Here is a 23,924-nt window from a genome sequence, read left to right on the forward strand (position 1 = left end):
AACACGTGGCTATAACATTTACATAATGTAAAATCACAGAGAAGGCAATGGTACCCCACTCCAGTACTCTTGCTTGGAAAATCTCATGGGCAGAGGAGCCTGGTAGGCTGCAGTCCATGGGGTCGCTAAGAGTCGGACACGACTGAGCGACTTCACTTTCACTTTTCACTTTCACTTTTCACTTTCATGCATTGGAGAAGGAAATGGCAACCCACTCCAGTGTTCTTGCCTGGAGAATCCCAGGGACGGAGCCTGGTGGGCTGCCGTCTATGGGGTCGCACAGAGTTGGACATGACTGAAGTGACTTAGCAGAATGTAAAATCAACTGCTTAAAGTATTTTCAGCATTTGGACAGATCCTCACACAGACACATTTATTGATACTGTGATAATTATGGCATGTTTCTAGTTTCAGTTTTTTTTCAAAGAACTAAAACTACAAAGGCAAATGAGCGTCTTTTCCTCACTGAGTTTATTGTGTAATGAGGGTGAGCCCACAGAGTAACTGTACTATTTTAGCCTGTTCCACTGCATGCATGCATTTAAAGTTAACAAGATTATTAAAACACATAAATTAATGGTTCTGTTAATCTTTAATTTGGTATGATGTATATATATACAAATTATCAGTTACAATAAATATGCATGTGCTTGAAATAAATTGAGAAATGTAGCTTAATTAAGATTTTTAATTGTCAAGAAATCTACTTCTAAGTAATTTAGTGTTAATATAAATTATTGATGTTGCCAAATATTAGTTACATCCTGTACTGATTAAACATAGATTAATCAGTTGTCTGTTGTATTGCCTTCAGCATTTTAATTTCATATCTTAAATGATACTTCCCTGTTATAAGTAGAGAAATGATAATGCAGAGCTGTTAAGAATATAACATCTGGAGCCACATTATAAAGTTCTAGGCCCTTCACCATTCATCACTGAATTTGGTCCTTGGATGAATTAATTAGATACTCAGTGCTTTGTTTCTTCATCTGAAAACTGGAAATCACAACATTATCTGCCTTTTGAGATAGTTTTGATTGTTAAATGAGGTACCATTGTGTATTACATAACTTTTAGATTAGTGCCTAGAAGAAAATGATTTCTTATTGAACATGAATATATTTTGGTGGATGAAAAGGAAACAAAAAGTTAACATAAAGCTTTTTTAAAAAGCTATAAAGCTTTTTAAAAATGTATTTTTGAATAAATCTTTCCAATAAAAAATTTGCTTACTATAGGTGTTTGTTTCTGTAGCTTTTAAAATAATGTCATAATTTTTTTTGTATAAATTATCATAACATCACAGCTTCCCAGGATTATCATAATAGGTGTAAACATTCCCGTAAGCATTTGACGTCAATTCCCATTGATATAGAAGTGCTTATGAGCCAGTACTTCATGGAACTATTCAACCTCAAAAACCATTTTTAGATAAATCATCCAGGACAAATACAGTGCCTGGAATTCAGGTCATACCAACTGAGGAAAAGTGACTGATTTTTAAAAATATATTTAGTCATTGTCTGTTTTAATTATGCAATTTATTTGTAGGCTGACATGTAGTGAAGCCCATTTGCAAATTTAATTTTTCATATTGGTGAAGAAATTTTAGTTTTAAACAGTGGGTTGGGTATATTTATAATTATTTAGTAAATCCGCAATGAAAAATACTGTTGTGTTTCTCCTCATATTACTCTAAGAAGAACTACAAGGCTGAATCCCAATAATGCAGTGTATACCTGATATTGATATACATAAGAATGGCAAGATTATAAAAATTGTTAAGAATGATTAGAAAAAGATAACAGGACACCAGAACACCCCCTCTTTCAGGAGATCTTTCTATACGCTGAGTGTTTTGAGAATCTGACATTTAAAAATAGTTACAATCTGAAGAGAAGAAATTACTGTAGGGAGAAATGAATTTGCCTTAATAGGCATAGCTGCTTGGGGTGTGATTTTCCCCTCCTTCAAACGGGATGCAAAAAAATCATAGAAAGCCATCACAAAGAAATGAGTTCAGTTTAAGAAAAGAAATTTACTTAAGACTTAGAATGAGCTTCTCTATTTTGTGCATGTGCTCAATATTTTCGTATTTATATTTATCTCTTGGTAAATATTTATCTCACTGGGACTGAGAAGTTTCATTGAAAAGATACATCCTAAGTTTCTCAAACTAACTTCAAATATCATACAGATGGCTGATTTCATAGTAGTGAAGATAAAGGTAATGAATCTTGTTAAAATTTTCGTGATTGTATAGCATTTGTCTTTTCAACAAAGTGCTTTGTTAAATTCACCTGAAACAACCTGTATTATATACATTGTCAATGCATAGTGCAGGTGGGCATGATTACTGTTACAGGTTTCAATACAGGCTCTTCTTCCCAGGTTACCTGCCACTCTAGAAGTTATAGAAATTTAAGTTTCAGTTTAATAGAAATTTAAGTTTAAATCACATAAAGGATACAATAGAAAGCCTTTCAACCTCTACCCCTAGTCAGAAATCCCTGCCATTTCATCTTATGGCCGTCTTTCCTAAACTTAAGTAATGTAAACCACATTTAACCAGTTAAATAGCTTAAAGCTAAAGTATCTATAAATTATCAAGCTAATAAGATTGAAATTATCCATGGGATTTCCCAGGCAAGAATACTGAAGTGGGTTGCTATTTTCTTCTCCAGAGGGGATCTTCCCAACCCAGGAATCAAAACTGGATCTTCTACATTGCAGGCAGATTCTTTGCTAACAGAGCTATAAGAGAATCCCATATTTGCTTTTAAATATTCAGCTATTAAATGAAGACTTAGGTATTCCCGTTCAAAAATTGCATTTAAAAGGATTATTTATTATAAGTCCATATCAGTGCAATTGAAAAATCTTTGAGTGTTTTCTCTTTTTAAAATTTTTAACTGAAGGATAATTGTTTTACAATATTGTGTTGTTTACTGCCATACATTAACATGAATCAGCCATAAGTATACATGAGTGTTTTATGTTTGTAAGCCATGTACAAATACAATAGACATACAATTTGACCTGTAAATCTTGGAAAAGACAAACAAATAGCTCTAGAGTGTTAGGGAGAATGACAAGGATGTTGTTGTAGGATTAGAGAATTATTTAAATCCACCTATCTGGTTTCTTAGTAACAAAAAACCAGTCATTGCAGAATAGGTATGCTTTGTCTTCTTTTAAGTCATTGGTCCAATTAATAAAGTGGGACCATACAATATAAAATATGACCATTTTCAGGAATTGTCTTGGGATTCACTCAGTGGATGACCACTGCTAAATCAATTACAGGGTAATCCACATCTATCATGGAGACAGTCAAATGAATGGCTAGACTGCTAATTTCCCATGTAAAACTTCAATTTCAATACTCCAATTTCTCTGTCATAGGCTTTCTATTTTGTGCTTTAAATCATGTTTTGCTGTATTTTCTGTAATGCTTAACCATGTGTATAGCTCAGGACTTCACACAGTGTGGATGCTTTAAAAAATTTCGTTGAGCTGTTTCTTCAGTAATTCGTATTATCACTTGTTCTGTCAGACCTCTTTACAGCACCATTTACCATCCTTGAAGTAGAGGGGGAGTTCTGTGTGATTTTAAAAAGTGTCTTTTGTCATACTAGTGGTGTGCTTGCTGCCCATAAGTGAATCATGCAGATTCTACATTGTTATTCATTCAAAGTAAATTAAATAACAGGAAAGCCGTTTACTTAAACCTTAACCTCCAGTGAGGAGGAGAGATAATAATCATAAGACTGATAGTTCTTGTGTGTGTGCGTGAATGTGTGTGCATGTGTGTGTGTGTGAGTGTGTGTATGTGCATGTATGTGTGAATGCCTGTGTGGATGTGTAGGTGCATACATGCACAGGCATACAGGTGCATAAGTGCATGTGGAACCCTGCCAGGCAGTGAGCTCTGTGCTTTCCATGTGCAGAATGCTTTGAGTCTCTAAATCCCTCTATGGTGCTGTTATTATCCTCTTTTTGAGAGGGACCAAGATGGCAACATAGGCTCCCGAATGTCTTGTAGGAGCAGCTCACGGCGGCACCACTTGCATAGCTACAAATACAGAGCTGAGAGAAACCCGGAAACTAGCTGAGCGACTCCTCCACTTCAGGTGAATGAGAAAATACCAACATCAAAGTGGGTAGAAAAAGCTGAGACATCCTCTCCCCAGAAACCCCACTCCTGGCACGGAGCCGTATACTTAGGAGGGAACCCCTAACTCCTAGCTTCTTTCTGAGGAGTGAATGGTTTGAAGCGCACCTCAATGGACCAACTTTTGAGGCTTCCATGTGAGGGACGGTTCTGAAAGTCAAAGGGGCTTATGTCCACAAAACCATCTGGGCTATAGAAAACAAAGAAGCAGTTCTTAACAGGCGCTCAAGAACTAACCAAATTATCACCCCGGGGCTCAACACAGGAGGAGCAGGCAAAAATGCCCATGCTCTCAGTCTTTACTTGGAAGGGATTTTATTACATGCTTCACATGATGCTTCCTTTCTGAGGTCTAATTTGCCTGTGTCTAGGAGCAAGCTGTGATTCTCCATGATGTCAAGAGGAGCCAGTGGGCACTTCCACTGCTTCCTTCCTCCATTGCACTCTAACAATAAAACTAGATCACCAACATCTTTCTGAAAATAGCTCATTTAAAGACCCTGGGTCCCAGTTTTTATGACAACCACCTGAGGGGTGTGACCATCAGATCGCCTGGCTCTGACAGCCAATAGAGCTTGCATTCACAACTCCAACAGAACTACAGCAGAGTTGTTTTGTTCTTTTGCTTTTGTTTTTTAAGTTGAAGTATAGTTATAATATTGTGTCAGTTTCAGGTATACAGCAAAGTGATTTGTGTGTGTGTGTGTATGTGTATTCTTTTTCAGATGCTTTCCCATTTAAAGTTATTATAGAATTGAGTATAGTTCTTTGTGTTACACATTAAGCCCTTCATTGCTTTTTGTTTATATATCAGTTCGCTCAGTCATGTCTGCCTCTTCGCGACCCCATGGGCCACAGCACTCCAGGCCTCCCTGTCCATCACCAACTCCTGGAGTTTACTCAAACTCATCTCCATTGAGTCGGTGATGCCATCCAACCATCTCATCCTCTGTCATCCCCTTCTCCTCCTGCCTTCAGTCTTTCCCAGCATTAGGGTCTTTTCAAATGAGTCCGTTCTTCCCATCAGGTGGCCAAAGTATTAAAGCTTCAGCATCAACATCAGTCCCTCCAATGAACACCCAGGACTGATCTCCTTTAGGATTGACTGGTTGGATCTCCGTGCAGTCCAAGGGACTCTCAAGAGTCTTCTCCAACAACACAGTTCAAAAGCATCAATTCTTCATTGCTCAACTTCCTTTATAGTCCAATTCTCACATCTATATATGATTACTGGAAAAACCGTAGTCTTCACTAGATGAACCTTTGTTGGCAAAGTAATGTCTCTGTTTTTTAATATGCTGTCTAGGTTGGTCATAACTTTCCTTCCAAGGAATAAGTGTCTTTTAATTTCCTGGCTGCAGTTACCATCTGCAGTGATTTGGGAGCCCCAAAATAAAGTCATTCACTGTTTCCACTGTTTCCCCATCTATTTCCCATGAAATGATGGGACCAGATGCCATGATCTTAGTTGAGCTTCGAGCCAACTTTTTCACTCTCCTCTTTCACTTTCATCAAGAGGCTTTTTAGTTCTTCTTCACTTTCTGCCATAAGGCTGGTGTCATCTGCATATCTGAGGTTATTGATATTTCTCCCGGCAATCTTGATTCCAGCTTGTGCTTCTTCCAGTCCAGCGTTTCTCATGATGTACTCTGCATATAAGTTAAATAAGTCACAATACATAGCCTTGATGTACTCCTTTCCCTACTTGGAACCAGTCTGTTGTTCCATGTCCAGTTCTAACTGTTGCTTCCTGACCTGCATACGGGTTTCTCAAGAGGCAGGTCAGGTGGTCTGGTATTCCCATCTCTTTCAGAGTTTTCCACAGTTTATTGTGATCCACACAGTCAAAGGCTTTGACATAGTCAGTAAAGCAGAAATAAATGTTTTTCTGGAACCCTCTTGCTTTTTCCATGATCCAGAAGATGTTGGCAATTTGATCTCTGGTTCCTCTGCCTTTTCTAAAATGAGCTTAAACATTTGGAAGTTCACGGTTCACGTATTGCTGAAGCCTGGCTTAGAGAATTTTGAGCATTACTTTAATAGCATGTGAGATGAGAGCAATTGTGCAGTAGTTTGAGCATTCTTTGGCATTGCATTTCTTTGGCCACTTCATTATTCTTGCCTTGAGAACCCCATGAACAGTATGAAAAGGCAAAAATATAGGACACTGAAAGATGAACTCCCCAGGTTGGTAGTGCCCAATTTGCTACTGGAGATCAGTGGAGAAATAACTCCAGAAATAATGAAGAGATGGAGCTAAAGCAAAAACAACACCCAGTGGTGGATGTGACTGGTAATAGAAGCAAGGTCTGATGCTGTAAAGAGCAATATTGCATAGGAACCTGGAATGTTAGGTCCATGAATCAAGGCAAATTGGAATTGGTCAAACAGGAGATGGCAAGAGTGAACATCAACATTTTAGGAATCAGTGAACTAAAATGGACTGGAATGGGGGAGTTTAACTCAGATGACCATTATATCTACTACTGTGGGCAAGAATCCCTTAGAAGAAATGGAGTAGCCATCATAGTCAACAAAAGATTCTGAAATGTTTATATATATATATATATATATATATAATTAGTGTGTATATGTTAATTTCAAACTCCTAAATTATCACTCCTCTCGATGATTACCCCTTTGGTAATCATTAGCTTAATTTTGTGTCTGTGAGTCTCTTTCTGTTTTGTATATAAATTCATAGCTTTTATTTAAATTTTTTAAAGTTTCAGCCTTATTGAGGTGTAATCAACATGTAAAATTATGATATTTAAGGTGTATATTGTGATGATTTAATGCATGTATACAAATCAAAGGATTTCTATGTTGTTGAACATGGCAATATTACCTTTCTCATCACTGAATAAAATTCCACCATATGTATGTAATATAGGTGCATACACATTTCACCTTTAGCCATTCATTCTTTGGTGGGCACTCAGGTTTCCATATTTTGCCTATTGTGAATAATGATGCCATGAACATGGGGATGCAGATGTCTCTTTGAGATCCTCTTCTCAGTTTTTGGATATATATGAAGTAGTGGAAGTTCTGGGTCATATGATAATTCTATTCTTAATTTTTTAGAAACTTCCATACAGTCTCTGCACTGACTGTACCAATTATATTCCTACCCGCAATGCACAGGGTACCCTTTTGTCTATATCCTCACCAATACTTGCAATCTCTTGTCTTTTTGATGAGAGACACTCTATCAGGTGAGAGACAATACATCATTGTAGTTTTAATTAGCATATTCCTAGTGACTGGTGATGTGGAGTACTCTTTCATATATCTGTTACCATTTGTATGTCTACCTTGAAAAAATATCTATCACATCTTTGTCCCATTTTGTAATTGAGTTATTATTTTTTTGGTTGTTGAGTAATGTAAATGTCATTTATATTTTTGATATTAACCCTTTTGGATATGCGGTTTGCAAATATCCTCTCTCATTGCATAGGTTGCCCTTTTGTTTTGTTGGTTTCCTTTGCTGTGCAGAAGCTTTTAGATTCTTGAAGTCCACTTTTTATTTTGGTTTCCTGTGTTTTGATATTATTTCTAAAAAAATCTTTGCCAGAAACAAAGTCAAGGAACTTGGACTTCTCAGGTGACACAAGTAGTAAAGAGCCCACAGGAGATATAAGAGACAAAAGTTTGATCTCTGCGTCGGAAAGGTCCCCTGAAAGAGGTCAGGGCAACCCACTCCAGTGTTCTTGCTGGGAGAATCCCATGGACAGAGGAGCCTGGAGGGCTACAGTCCATAGTGTCGCATAGAGTTGGACCCGACTGAAGCGGCTTAGCAAAGCACAGTATGAAATGAGGAAGTGTGCTACCAGCTTTGTTCTTTCTCAAGATTGCTTAGGCTGTTTGAAGTGTTTTGTGATTTTACACCAATTTTAGGACTTTTTCTATTTCTGTAAAAAGTGTCATTGGATTTTTGATAGAGATTACATTTAATCAATAGATTGCTTTGGGTAGAATGGTCACTTTCAAACATTAATTCTTAGAATCCATGAGTACAGGATATCTTTTCATGTGTCTGTGTCTTCTAAAGAACCAGGTGTTAGCATGTTGATGTTTGGCAGAAACGAACACAATACTGTAAAACAATCATCCTTCAATTAAAAATAAATAAATTTAATTTAAAAACAAGAAGTTTTTAAATGGGAACAGGAGTACCTCACCCCCGCACCGTGATTATACACCCATACTCAACACAGAAGAAACAGGCAAAATTGCCCATGTCCTAGTTTTTCCTGGGTGGAGGCTTAACTGCATACTTTTCCAGCTGATACTTGAGGATCTGGCTTCTAATTACCCTGCTAGATACCCTGCTAGGTGCCGGCTGCAAGCATTCCGTTTGGTGTACTGACAGGTCTTGGCACACCCTCAAATACTGGGGGCCACTGAGAACAAAGACTGCAGCTTGGACAATCACAAAGGACTGAGACAAAACCCAGAGCTTGAACTGCACTGACTGATAGACTTCGTCTCCTACAAGAGAGCAGTGTGTCAAGATTAGGAGAGGTGGCTGTCTTATCTAATTTTCAGAAACCAACTTGGAAAGGCAAGGGAAAGGAAGAAATATAGGAATATGTTCTAAACAAAAGAACAAGATAAATCTTTTTTTTTTAAGATAAATCTTTAGAAAATGATCTTAGTGAAAAGGGGATAGGTGATTTACTGAAAAGAGGGTTCATGCAGACAAGCCAAAGAAAGCAGAGGTAGCTATGTTTATATCAAAGAAAATAAACTTTAAGCCAAGATGGCAACAAGAGAGAAAGAAGGCCATTGTATGATAATAAAGAGGTCAATTCATCATGATTATATAACAATTATAAATATTTATACACCCAATGTCAGAGTACATAATTGTATAAAGAAAATATTAACAGATCTGAAGAGAAATACAGACAGGAGTACAGTATTCGGGGACTTCAATACCCAACTTTCAATCATGGTTGATTATCCAGAGAGAAAATCAATAAGGAAAGAGTGGACTTAGGCTACATGATAGATGTAACAAGCATACACAGAACATTCATTCTAACAATAACAGGATACACATTCTTCACAATGCCCATTGAACATTTTCTGGGACAGATTAAATGTTAGGCCACAAAACAAGTCTTTAGTTCAGTTCAGTCACTCAGTCGTGTCCAAATCTTTGCGACCCCATGAATTGCAGCACGCCAGGCCTCCCTGTCCATCACCATCTCCCGGAGTTCACTCAGACTCACGTCCATCGAGTCAGTGATGCCATCCAGCCATCTCATCCTCTGTTGTCCCCTTCTCCTCCTGCCTCCAATCCCTCCCAGCATCAGAGTCTTTTCCAATGAGTCAACTCTTCGCATGAGGTGGCCAAAGTACTGGAGTTTCAGCTTTAGCATGACTCCTTCCAAAGAAATCCCAGGGCTGATCTCCTTCAGAATGGACTGGTTGGATCTCCTTGCAGTCCAAGGGACTCTCAAGAGTCTTCTCCAACACCACAGTTCAAAAGCATCAAATCTTTGGCACTCAGCTTTCTTCACAGTCCAACTCTCACATCCATACATGACCACTGGAAAAACCACAGCCTTGACTAGATGGACCATTACTTTGTTGGCAAAGTAATGTATCTGTTTTTGAATATGCTATCTAGGTTGTCATAACTTTCCTTCCAAGGAGTAAGCGTCTTTTAATTTCATGGCTGCAATAACCATCTGAAGTGATTTTGGAGCCCCAAAATAAAGTAATTCACTGTTTTCACTGTTTCCCCATCTATTTCCCATGAAGTGATGGGACCAGATGCCATGATCTTAGTTTTCTCAATGTTGAGCTTTAAGCCAACTTTTGCACTCTCCACTTTCACTTTCATCAAGAGGCTTTTCAGTTCCTCTTCACTTTCTGCCATAAGGGTGGTGTCATCTGCATATCTGAGGTTACTGATATTTTTCCTGGCAATCTTGATTCCAGTTTGTGCTTCTTCCAGCCCAGCATTTCTCATGATGTACTCTGCATATAAGTTAAATAAGCAGGGTGACAATATACAACCTTGACGTACTCCTTTTCCTATTTGGAACCAGGCTGTTGTTCCATGTCCAGTTCTACTGTTGCTTCCTGACCTGCATACGGGTTTCTCAAGAGGCAGATCAGGTGGTCTGGTATTCCCATCTCTTGAAGAATTTTCCACAGTTTATTGTGATCCACACAGTCAAAGGCTTTGACATAGTCAATAAAACAGAAATAGATGTTTTTCTGGAACTCTCTCGCTTTTTCGATGATACAGCAGATGTTGGCAATTTGATCTCTGGTTCCTCTGCCTTTTCTAAAACCAGCTTGAACATAAAACAAGTCTTAATAATTTAAAAAGATTGAAATCATATCAGGCATCTTTTTCAAGCACATCTGGAAGCCAACTGCAAGAGGAAAAAGTGAAAATTCACAAATATGTAGAGATTAAGCAGCATGCTCCTTAACAACAACTGGATGAAAAAAAAAAAAAAAAACTTGAGATAAATGAAGGTGGAGACACAACATACCAAACTTATGAGGTGCAGCAGAATCAGTTGGAAGACAGAAGTTGGTAGTGATAAATGCCTACATTTAGAAAAAGGAAGGATCTCAAATAAATGACCTAGCTTTAGACCTCAAGGAACTAGAAAAAAAAAAGAACAAACTAAGCTCATTAGTAGAAGGAAGAAAATAACATAGATCAGAGCAGATCAAAACCACAGTGATATGGTACCTTACACCTGTTAGGATGTCTGTTATAAAAAAGACAAGAGCTAAATGGGGGCAAGGATGTGAAAAATGGGAACTCGTGAATTGTAGGTGGGAAAATAAATCAATGTGACTTCTGTATGAAGCAGTATGCAGATTCCTCAGAAAATTCAGAATACTGTATGATCCCAGATTCTCGCTTCTGTGTGTGTATACATATATATCCAAAGGAAAGGAAGTCATGATCCTGAGTGTTTCTACTCCCATGTTCATGACAGCATTGTTCACAATAGCCAAGTTATAGAAACAAGCTAAGTGCCTGTGAACCAATGAATGAATAAAGAAAATGCATCTCCTCTGTCCTTGAACTTCTCCAGGGAAGAACACTGAAGTGGGTAGCCACTCCCTTCTCCAGGGGATCTTCCCAACCCAGGGATCAAACTTGGGGTCTCGTGAATTGTAGTTAGATCCTCTACTGTCTGGGCCACCAGGGAAGCCATTATTCCCACGCCCACACCCACATAACAGGATGCACCTCCACCTCAGCATGCAAACATTCTCTGGCCACTGCAGAGCATCTGCTTCTCCTTGCCCTTCAGCCTAAGTTGCATTTTTCATTCTAGACATCCTGTTCTGTGTCCTCTGGTGGGTACCCTTTGGGAACCAGGGAGTAGCTCTCACTCTAGGCAGGAGCATTAGCTGCAAGAGACAGCTGTGAGGTCACTGTGAGTCCCACCCATCACCTGCCAACAGTGTTGATCCAAAAGGAGCGTTCTCCTTTTTGTGGCCTCCACCACTCTGCAATTACCCGGGACACACACACACACATACATACATACATATATATATATATATATATATATATATATATTTAACTCAGCCTTGAAAAGAAGGAAATTCTGTGGTTTTTAATAATATAGGTGATCCTGGAGGGGATTAAACTATGTAAAATAAGTAAGAGAAAAAAAATACTGCATGGTTTTATTTATATATGGAATTAAAAAAATAGTTGAACTATCAACAGTAGTGGGAGAATTAGGTAGAGGCTGGTAAAAGGATACACACTTTCATTTTTAAGATGGATATATTGTGAGGACCTGATACATAACATGGTGACATAGTAAGTAAAACTATATTTTATAATAGAAATTTGCTATGAGAGTAGAAGCGTTAAGTGTTTTCCAAAAATAAAATAATCAGATACATGAAGTGATGGGTATGTTAATTAAGTTGGTAATGGGAATTCTTTCATAATGTATATGTACCTCAAATTACCACACTGTACACTTTAAATATATTCTAATTTTGTGGATTACATCTCAGTGAAGGGATATTTTCATCCATTATTACATCAATTGCATTTTCTGCCCATTTCTTTCTTCTCCTGAGATCCTGATAATGTACATGTTGTTGTTGTTGTTCAGTAGCTAAGTTGTGTCTGACTCTTTGTGACCCCATAAACTGCAACATGTCAGGCCTCCCTGTGCTTCACTTTCTCCCTGAGTTTACTTAAACTCATGTCCATCGAGACAGTGATGCCATGCAGCCATCTTATCCTCTGTCGCCCCTTTTTCCTCTTGCCCTCAGTCTTTCTCAGCACCTGGGTCTTTCCAGTGAGTTTGTTCTTTGCATCAGGTGGCACAGTATTGGAGCTTCAGCTTCAGTATCAGCCTTTCCAATGAATATTCGGGACTGATTTCCTTTAGGATTGACAGGTTTCATCTCCTTGCTGTCCAAGGGACTCTCAAGAGTCTTCTCCAACATCGCAGTTCAAAAGCATCAATTCTTCGGCACTCAGCCTTCTTTATGGTCCAAATCTCACATCTTTACATGACTACTGGAAAAACCATAGCTTTGACTATACGGATCTTTGCCAGCAAAGTGATGTCTTTGTTTTTTAATATGCTGCTAGGTTTGTCATAGCTTTTCTTCCAAGGAGCAGGCTTCTTTTAATTTCATCATTGCAGTCACCACCCACAATGATTTTGGACCCCAAGCAAATAAAGTCTATTACTGGTTCCATTATTTCCCCATCTATTTGCCATGAAGTGATGGGACCATATGCCATGATCTTCATTTTTTTTAATGTTGTGTTTTAAGTCAGCTTTTGCACTCTCCTCTTTTACCTTCGTCAAGAGGCTCTTGAGTTCCTCTTCACTTTCTTGCCATTAGGGTGGTGTCATCTGCATATCTGTGGTTACTGATATTTCTCCCTGTAATCTTGATTTCAGCTTGTGCTTCATCCAGCCTGGTACTTTGCATGATGTACTCTGCATAAAAGTTAAATAAACAGGATGACAGTATACAGCCTTGACATATTCTTTTCCCAATTTTGAACCAGTCTGTTGTTCCATGTCCAGTTCTAACTACTGCTTCTTGTCCTGCATATGGGTTTCTCAGGAGGCAGGTAAGATGGTCTGGTACTCCAGTCTCTAACACTGTGCTATTCCTTCACAGTGGAGAAACCGATAAATAACCTTCCAAGCAATAAACCATGATGAAATAAGATGTTAGTTTCTAGCCTATAAAATATGAAAATTGAACTAGATAAGGTCAAAGGGCCTGCCCATAGCCAGCATGTTGTGATTATTACTTTTTAAAGTCAGTTCCATAAGATTGTATCTTTTCTGGATCTTCCCCAACCTCCCAGCCTACATCTACTGATTCACGGATTGGAAACCAGTGGAATATTCCCCATGTGACAGTCTGCTCAATTTAAGAGGTAGCTCTCCTTTCATCATCTAAGTCAAATTTGGCTAGGTTTTAGATCATGTTTGATATAAGTTTGAACTATTTTATTTTTATAAATCATAATATACTTAAGTCAAAAAAGTTTAATTACAAAGTAGGAATACATTTTTTATGGGGCCATATGTCCTTTAAATGCAATTGGACTGTGTTTGTCTTTCCAATGCTTTGCAGTAAATGGATATTCAGTAAATGTTTGTTGAATAAAATTAACATGACAAGGTGTTTTTAAATACCAGTTTACATAAAAGTCTGTGATTGAACATGGACTTATATTTACTGTATGTAATCTATGGTATTACATTATTCAAGCTCTGCTTCTCATAATTTTTTGTTTGTATAAGATTTATCTTATTTCTATTTGTAGAAGGTCAACAAAGGTCTTGCTTGTAATCACTGATTCAGGACTATTATTTTAGAAAGACACATTTAAGTGTGTAACATCCTATTTTCTTTAAGCATCTGGCCCAGTATTCACCAGACCATTTGCAGATTTAAGAGTCAAAAGTGGGAGAAAACCATGTGTTTCTTAGAGATTATATGGGTCCTGTTGTTACTGGTTTGTACAACGTTCAGGAAATGAGATTTTAGGGAATTTTATTGATTGAATTTGTGTAGTAGAAAAACCATTTTGGAGAAGTACTGGGGACAGGCATTTATTACAGTTCTGTGGGGTCTGAGTGATACGCCTGAAAGGATGCTTGAAACCACAAGAAGTGAGTCACTTCCCTAAAGTGCCACAGTTATTTACCAGCAGAGTAAGGGCTGGGTGAATTTAAACATCTTTATTCCCTGTCCACTTATCTTTCCAATGCCTTGCATTCATAGGCTGATTCATTGACTCATTTTCTCATTTATTAAAAAAAAAAACAATTATTTACTATGCATACACATATTTTAAGCACTTTGATGGATTCCAGAGATACATGAGCGAGCTAAACAAACAGGACTTCTGCCATTGTAGGTTTACTGACCTTTGGCTTTTCTTTGCAGTGAATGAGTATTATTAAATCACTGAATTTAGTTTGAGAGTACATGTTTCTATGGCAAAAGAGATTTAGTTGAAAGTTAAGAAATTATTTCTTTCGGTAGTCCCATAAATTGTAGATTTTTTTGACTAATGGAAATTTATAGGACAAGTTCATTTTTCTATCACTATCTTTTTAGATTAAGTATACAATGATCCTTATGAAGTTTCTGAAAATTTAGAACTGGGGGCCAAGAGGCATCTTAGAGAAATGAGCATGAGTTTATAAAGCAGTTATTTTTAAGTTTTCCTCCAAAATGGAAAATACTGAGTTGCAAGGCTCAGAGATAAGGATCAGCCATCAATCCCCAACCTAAACTTTTCTTCTTCCATTGTCAAACCTTGGGGATTGTGTGGTAGTCTTGTTAAGAAAGTGGTTTCTTCTTTAAATCTCACTAATGTTGTAAGCAAGTTTTTAAAAGCCAGCCAAACTAAGTGCTCATGATCAATTATTTCAATTCTTCCTGGTTCTTACTTTTCTATCTAGGCTGGATCTTTAGTTTCCTGTTTGTCTGTAATAAAGATATCTAAGAAATTCTCTCTCTCTCTAGAATGTTTACAATGTAACTACTCTTCCTAAATATATTTGACTTTTAAAATGAGAGTAGAAGTAAGCTGAACCCCTGCCACCCCCGTCGTATTGCTAAACTATGGGATTTGAAAGGCAGGATAACTTTCACATCACATCACTTTGGAATAAAGTTAGCCTCTGTATCAAATGTGTCTTTAAGTGATGTACACTACTTTTGCCTAGTTCCTTAGGTTCCACTGTATATGAAATGAGGAGTTACTCTTCACATTTTTTATTATGTTTTTAATTTGTTCATTTTTAATTGAAGGATAATTGGTTTATAATATTGTGTTGGTTTTTGTCATTCATCAACATGAATCAGTCACTGGTATACATATCTCCCCTCCCTCCTGTACCTCCACCCCATCTCTCACCCCATTTCACCCCTTAGGTTGTCACAGGGTCCTTCGAGTTCCCTGCGTCATATAGCAAATTCTCATTGGCTATCTATCTATGTAATATCAGTTGCATGTTGTTTGATACTTATTTAATGAAAGTGAAAGTGAAGTTGCTCAGTTGTGTCTAACTCTTTGTGACCCTGTGGACTGTAGCCTACCAGGCTTTTCTGTCCATGGGATTTTCCAGGCAAGAGTACTGGAGTGGGTTGCCAAAGCCAGGGATGAAACCCCGGGTCTCCTGCACTGCGGGCGGACACTTTACCATCTGAGACACCACGGAAGAAATTGAGGCAAAAATATGTGGCTGTTTGGCATCAGTTTTCATTAGAATTTGACATTTGAAAAGTTGTAGATACTCTGAATTTACTGTATTGCATGATTTTTAAAAGAAAACTTTTTTTTTTTCTGTTACAATTGTAGTTGTGTTGGTTTAGTAAAATTGATATTTATTGGATAATTGAGAAATGCTTTGAACATTAACTGGCCTTTGTTTTGCTAAAGGCAGTGATTTTTCTAATGTAAACAGATCAGGAAAAGATATACTGTCTAATCCTTTTGGGTTTCTTCCCTCCTTCTGGGTTCCCTGTTGTATTTCCAGGGGCTTTTTCTTTTCTTTGCATTAACATCTGTTCAATTTAATCCTGACTCTACAATCCCTAACAACTGGGAAAATGTATGGCAAATATGAAAATTGCTCAGAGCAAGGTAGAGATAATTAAAGGTGTTCATTACCAATAAAATAAAAAATAATTAAGTTTATTTTTAGTTCAGAAAATTGAATGCTGAAAGAGGATTAAAAGTAATATTCAATTAAGATGTATGCGTGCACACTCGTGCATGTGTGTGTTCATAGTCTCCCATCCTATTACAGAATAAGAACATGAAGACAGACTATAGCAGATAAATTTAGTCATTAAGAAGTATTCTAGTCTTGGGGGGTTTGGAGACCCTCTTTAATTTATAAATTCTGCTGCGTATCACCTTGTGTGAGAATAATCTCGAGATATAACAGGGCAGGGAACGAGCAGCCAATAAGGAGAAAGGGAACATTCATAGACAGCGGTAACCAGTAGGTTTCACCAGAATTTGTAGCCGACAGTGTTATTAACACATTGAAATCACAGTAGATGTATCACAGCGGAGCTGAGAGACATCCAGGGGCATGTATATCAACATTCTCTGCATTTAAGCTGTAAACACACTCTTTAATAGCTGTCTGGCTTTGCACACATTTTGTTAAACAGGCTTTTTTTTTTTTGACTGACTTATATTTTTATTACCCACCAATTCATTATTTTATATACATAACACAAAACTTTCATTTTTACCTGTGCCCTAATTGGTTAGACAATTACCTACAATTATGTACAACTCTTTTAATATTCGCCTACTCTCTCCCATCCTTTCCTTCTTCATCCTCATCCATCCCCCAATCACCTGTTCCCAGGTTACCAAGTCTGAATATAGAAAGAGTGTGCAGCTGCTACAGTTTCTAGAAGTGGGTTAGGCAGGTCATTGATGAACAATGACCCATCAAGGACTTTAGTTGGCTGAAGGGAGAGACAGACAGGTATCAGCTTTCCTGTTGGAGGGGAATTGTATTCTGAATGGTAGTAATTGCCGTGAATCAAGCTCAGTGCTTCAACGACAGCCACTCATACCTGTCCAGTCTCCTCCCTTGTCTTATAACTGGTCCAGCAGTTAAATAGCTGTAGAGCACCGTCTCCTGTCTCATTTTCCCTGAGGTCCAACAGCAGTAGTAACAACAGCAGCTGTAGAAGCGGCAGCCAGAGATAGGCAAGGCTGTTGCTTGCAGCCGCTGAGTGGATCGCCTCCTCCTCGCTACACACACACACACACACACACACACACACACACTTCAATATCAACGCATCTCGCTATAAATCAAGGACTCAAAGACATGAGAGAAGAGCATTAGTCATGGACAACAGGTATTTCATCTCTGACAAATTCCTCCTGATGCTTATTGGTATGGATAATAAAATAATCATTCGTGATACCTAGTGGGAGCCTGGAGGCGGCCGCGGTAGAGGAGGAGGGAAGTGGGAGGAGTGAGGGGTGGGGAGGGGGGCTGCCAAAGATGACTTTGAGGATCCGGAAACCTCCAGCTTTCAGCCTCCGCGGTTTTTGAGTTGCAAATTGTCAGGAACCGGGAGGCTGCCGGCAGCCCGTGTTGTTGACTGGAAGTGGATTTCCATCTCTCAGACACTAGTTAGACTGGGCTGGGTGTTCTGGAAGGGGGGTGGAAGTCGAGAGGAGGAGATGCTGTGAGCAGAGTTCTTGAAGCTCCACTCCTCTGGGGAAGCCGAGCTGTGAGGGAGCCTTCTGACTGAGCGGAGCGTGTGAATTGGAAGGGATCCTGTTAGCTGGCGAGTCCCGGTTCCTCTCCGGAAAAGCAGTCGCTCTGGCTTCAGAGCTGTGCCCAGCCTTCGCCTGCATCACACTGCAGTAAGTTCAGCTCAACACGGTTGGTAATTTGAGTGGCTTCTGGGTATGTGGTGCGGGGGGAAGGGAAGCTGACCAGAAATGGCGAGGAAAGTTAGAAAAGCAGAGCTTTGGATTCTCCACGAGATATTGAATCGGTTTGTCTCTTTGACTTCTGTCCTAGTTAGGCTGTAACCGAGTTACTCTCAGTTAGGTACCTACGGACACTGCTTGTCGGGTAGGTCTGCAGGAAGCACCCTGTTTATGGTGATTTTCGGCAACAACACTGGTAAATGCGTTTTCTAGATTTATTTACAAGAGTGGGCTTCTGAAAGTTACTAATGCATAACAGCTTGCATTTTCTACAGAAAATTTGTGAGGAGGCTGGCTTAGATTTTCAAATGCCCAGTTAATTAAGTTTCATTCCAGACTTATTCCTAACCTGTACAAAAGCCATCAAACAAAACAAGAGTCTTTGATTTACTTTATTAAGACGTGAAGTAGATCTTTAAATAATTGCTAGGCAACAACCTGAGGCAACACTGATGATGTGAGAAACATTCAAGTACTCTTTAGTGGGTACAGGATTCCCCCACTTTCTTACTACTGCAATAATCTCTTCCACTTGCTAAACGGTGCCTTCTTTGAAATTTCTAAGTGTTGATTTATTACGTACATGGATTTATACTTAGATCCAAGCAACATTGTGTTCACGGCAAAAAAAACCCAAAAAAATTGAGGCTTAAAAAACTTTTTTAAAAAAAATGACTTCTACTGGTTGCTCAAATTGCAGATAACCAACTTTTAAAAGGATGTAGAAACAGGTCAGCTCATTGTAAAGCAAATGACCAAATGAATGCGAATACAAGCAGAACATGAAAGGTCTTTTTCAAAAAGGAAACCAGGAATAATCTAAGAACACTGGGGTATTTCTAACCAGGTCCTCTTTTACACTGACTAGATTTTTATAATGGAGAAAAAAAGGGGACTCTCTCAAGCAGAAAGAATATGTCACAAAAAAACTAGATTTAGCTACAGGATCCTTGAAGACAATACTATGTTACTATAGTTTTAAAAGAGAAATATCTCTTTTAATATCTCCAAATATTTTAGTTTTCGGTTTTATCAATATTTCTCTAACCACCTAATCATGTTTTATTATAAACATATTTTGAATATAATTTAATAACTTTATGCATCTTAGGGATCTCCAGGTATATTTGTGTTCTTATTGCTATATCCAGCTTTTTGGAGGTAATCCATTCCAGACATACATAATTTCTCAGTGCAAAAAAACTTACATCACAAAGTCAAATATAATCCAGGGGATATATTTGTTATGATAGTGCATGCATGATGGTGTTTAAAGTTTTTAGCAAAAAAGAAAAAACAATCTATACAAAGACTAAAATAATGTTTGTTGTGAGTTTATAAGTAGTTCCCAGATAACTCTAGAATAAATCATTACCCGAACCTCAATAATTTAGCTAAAGAGAATAAAAATCAGCCTGAGAGCCTGGTTGAAATTGATAAGAATTTAGATTGAATAGGAGGCCTTCAGGATTTCTTTAAAGAAAAAACTTAGACAGGTGGTATTGAGTTTGGGGAATACCTTTGCTTGGTATTTTGGTTGTCCTATTGGTAAACAAACCTCGTGTTATATCCGACGAGAAGATTTTCAAAGCCATTTTTGGAATAAAATAATTATTTTAAAGTTTAAACCATTGGTAAGGTTTCTTGGAACAGAGTCTGAACTAGACAAGTATCCTGTGACTCATGCTTTTCCTTGCACACGTGAAAGAAGGAAGCGTTGTGGCCAGACAAGCCAGACGAAGATCATCTGGTCCCTCAATCTAATTCTGCCTACCAATCATGACTGTGATGTTGATATCTAGGCTTGAAATGATATTTTAAGAATATCCTTTCCTGGGTGCTTCTCTTCCTGGCTGGCCTCAGGAATAGAACTGTACTTATGGGTGCTTGGTACTCTAGCATTATTCTCTTTACAAGAGTAATGCCTTTAGTTTAGAAGCACCTGCCTGGAGAAAGCTCTAGACAAGATGTTGGAGAAGCCTCTTCCTAATGTTCCTCTTGCATCCATGGCATTTTCTTTCTCTTGCAAAACACCAACACAAAATATGACCTCCAGTAAGCATCCCACCCACCTGTTCATCCTTAAGGTATTAACTGTGAAGTAGGTTCAACTCCTTGATAGCTCCTTAAGTTATTTGCATGTATGGTGGTTTTCTCACGGTGTAACCCATCAGAAGTTCCTGGTTACGGTGAGTGCGGTAATGGCAGGACTCAGGTTAAGCACTTTGTTTGTTTGCTTTATAATTGTAGTCAATTTACAGTATGCGTTTCAAGTGTATAACATAGTGGTTCAGTATTGTTATGATTGCATTCCGTTGAAAAATTATAAAATGTTGGCTGTATAACCCGAGCTGTGTATTACATCTTTGTATTTTATTTATTTTAAACCAAGTCGTTTGTACCTTCTCCTGTCATGCCCTTCCCAAGGTTAAGCACTTTGAATATGTTTTCTCACTTATGGGATAAGAGCTACAGGTAAGAGATGGCATTCTCTCCCATTTATAAGAAATTCAGCCCCAGAGGGAATAAGTAAATTACCAAAGGAACATATTTAGTAAATGGTGGGCTTGGATTAGCCCTCAAGTGTGACTAGCTCCAACTCTTCATCACTTTGTCACTTTGTTTTATTACAACAGTACTCTACCATGGATCAAGTGGAATGAACTTATTGTTTTGCAGATGGTATGGGCTCAGAGTGCTTGAAAAATTATATCAGTCAAGAGAGAACTCTCAGCTTTACTGATACCCAAGATTGAATCTGCTTAAATTGGAACCTAAATTGACCCCCAAACCAAATTTGGCGTACTTTACAATTCCAATTTCAGTGTTCTGCTCTGGCTTCATGAATCATGAAAATGAAGCCGAGGGCATCTTTGCTGGGAAGAAAGATGATGGAGTTAATGTGGGAGTAAAATAAGGAGATCACATGGTTGGAGGCTGGGCTGAGACCTTGTCTAGATTCTGTGCTCTGAGGAACTTTTAAAAACAACCTCTTCGGGCTGTGTGTGGGGTGGAGATGTTTAAAGACCCAGATAAAGCAGAGAATCAAAATGTCTCCTTAAATAGGTCTGATTATAAAAATTAGAGTAGCCTTGTGTTCAGATAATCTCCTTTGCGTGTGTGTGCGTGTATGTGTGTTTAAGAGTAAAGATGATGATTCAAAGAAAAGTAGGGAGAAAGACCAGATGATGACCGAAGAGGTAAAACAGTACTTGGAAATATCACTGGCTCTTGCATAATCACCTTCTGAAAATTTGCCAGGAAATGAAAGACCATCTTTAACTGGTGAGGATAAAAGCAAAATGGTTCATTTAGGTAAAATTTGAAGTGTTAAGGAGAATAACATGATTACTGTCATTTGTCGTCTCATCACAGAAGACAAATACTAACAAGGAATAAAATGAAAATGTTATGGGCATAATGCCAAACAATATTTTAAGATTGGTCTTTCTCAGCATGCTAAATTTAAACAGCTGAAATTCTTTTTTTTTAAGTATTATCTGAGTCAACAATTGGAAATGAAGAATTTGCCTTGTAACAGGGATTGCATTTTAAATTTGAAACACAATGTCCTTGACTCAGTTATTTCTTATTGGCAATATGCCAGTCACTACAGATTAAGGAGCACAAAAGCTGTCATCTTCAAAATCAGTGTATAAATATACATGCTCCGTAAGGAAAGGTGATGTTACTGAGCTGTTGTCATAGATCTGTATGGTGATGGGGCTTTGCAAACACATTCATGATGTCAGCCCCGATTCTTTCTGTTTTCTTTGTCATTTGTGATACTGCTGGTGGAGGTTAGGAATAGAGTTAGTTTCAAGGCTTGATTTTTGAATGTGGTGCCTTGGCTTTCTTGCCCTCATATTTTAAAAATGGTGGCAGTAACTTTTATTGTGTGCCTCCTACATGCTAGTTGCTTGTTTAAGCATCTTGAGCATAAAATCTTGAAAACACTCATATGGGATAATCCTATTATCATCATCATTTCCATTTTATAAAGGGAACACTGAGGCACAAGAGGGTTAATTGACTTACCAGCCACAGTTAGAGATTAGGATCCAGCTGGGATGGGAACCCGACAGTCTGGCTCTGGAGCCCATGCTTTTAACCAAAAGCTTATCACTGGTTTGTTATGACCCTGCATGTTACAAGCTACTTGTTCATCTTTTTCGTTTCTGCTTATGGCTATTTTTGGGCTTCCCTGGTTGCTCAGATGGTAAGGAATCTGTATGCAGTGTAGGAGACCCAGGGTTGATCCCTGGGTCGGGAAGATCCCCTGGAGAAGGCTATCTCTGTCTATAACTTCTTTCTGGATACAGTCAGTCTGTTAGGTTTTACGTGATGATGCGTCTGTATCTCTTAATCTTCTGCTCTAGTATCATGACCTTCTTGAATTCTGTTTGTATTTTACCACTGGCCCCACTGTCCTTCTCAATGGTTCCACTGAAATGTGTGCTTGACTTTAAAATTGAATATGCCAGAGAAGGTTGAAATAATCTTATCTAAGGAAGCCAAGCCTTTTTCATCTCTGGGACTTCAGTGCTGCAGATAGTGTCTAATACATTATTGGAGTTCAATAATAAGTTACACTTTTGGTACACTGAATTCAAAGCTCTAATTCAGTTCTATGAAAAAAATAGATAGTCCCTTTCACAGGCTTTGTCGTTGTTCAGTCACTAAGTCGTGTCTGCCTCTTTGCGACCCTATGGACTATAGCCTGCCAGGCTCCTCTGTATTCTCCAGGCAGGAATACTGGAGTGGGTTGCCATTTCCTTCTCCAGGGGATCTTATTGGCAGGCAGATTCTTCATCGGTGAGCCACAAGGGAGGCCCTTCACAGGCTTTACCCTTTGCAAAAAAAGGCTAGAGAATAGTCTTTCAGTTGTAAGTTGCAAGGTCTGAGCCATGTAGTATATTTTAATACACTGAATTCATAATTATTATAAAATTACTCACAAGATATTTCTCACCCTGTCTGGAACTGCATATCTAGAACATAGGAGATAATGTTTTCCGATATGATAGATGTCATACTTATTTCCAAATCATAATATTGAAATTTTTAATGATATCTAGTTTATGGTACTAATGTATTTTTAAGGGGGAAAACAAATATTAGAATAAATTATCCATTAAAAATGTTTTGCTCTGTGGGACAATAAAGTTGCAAAATGGTGCTTTTTATAAATTGTTGAACTCTTTTTTTCTTTTGAGGAAAAGTCTTGAGGCTTTGATTCAGTCATTGCTCAAAAATATTGAGTCATATCTGTGACCAGACGATAGAAACTTGCCTACCACTAGAGAAAAATGAAGAAATGGATGAAAGTGAAAGTGAAAGTTGCTCTGTTGTGTCTAACTCTTTGTGACCCCATGGACTGTACAGTTCATGGAATTCTCCAAGCAAGAATACTGGAGTGGATAGCCTTTCCCTTCTCCAGGAAATGTTTCCAACCCAGGGATAGAACCCAGTTCTCCTGCATTGTGGGTGGATTCTTTATCAGAGCCCCAAGGGAAGCTGGATAATGGGGGGAAAATCAATCCCCATTTCTCCTCCTCCAAAAGAAGCATTTTTTGTTTATGGGATAATTTGGGTTTTACTTGTTAAATGATTTTTAAAATTTCTTTCAGTAAGTATGTAAATATTATAACAATGTGAACTAGATGGACATCACATAAGGCTTTCCAAAATACAATATTTTTATTAAAAATATCATCTTAGGTCAAATGATTCTATTTCAGTCTCTTTCTAATCCACATG

The 23,924-nt window shown here is 38.1% G+C and overlaps 1 protein-coding gene across 9 annotated transcripts in view; it reads left to right on the forward strand.

Annotated features, from left to right (window-relative positions):
- The window catches only part of DGKB (diacylglycerol kinase beta), a 1,123,143-nt gene that overhangs the window by 236,906 nt on the left and 862,313 nt on the right, over window positions 1–23,924 (forward strand). For 3 of the 9 annotated variants that reach the window (XM_086397580.1, XM_086397584.1, XM_086397587.1), the window contains exon 1: window positions 17,750–18,095. The exons of 1 other annotated variant lie outside the window; for it this stretch is intronic. The gene's annotated coding sequence lies outside the window, so the exon portion shown is untranslated. Of the gene's footprint in view, window positions 1–17,376; window positions 17,579–17,726; window positions 18,115–23,924 lie in introns of those variants that run through there. 5 more of the 9 variants (XM_086397585.1, XM_086397588.1, XM_086397582.1 and 2 more) reach the window with 4 other exon arrangements.

This window comes from Bos grunniens, chromosome 4 (genome assembly GCF_055505025.1).
Source record: "Bos grunniens cultivar Pamir isolate PY7600 chromosome 4, Bosgru_T2T1.0, whole genome shotgun sequence".
Lineage (NCBI taxonomy): Eukaryota > Metazoa > Chordata > Mammalia > Artiodactyla > Bovidae > Bos > Bos grunniens.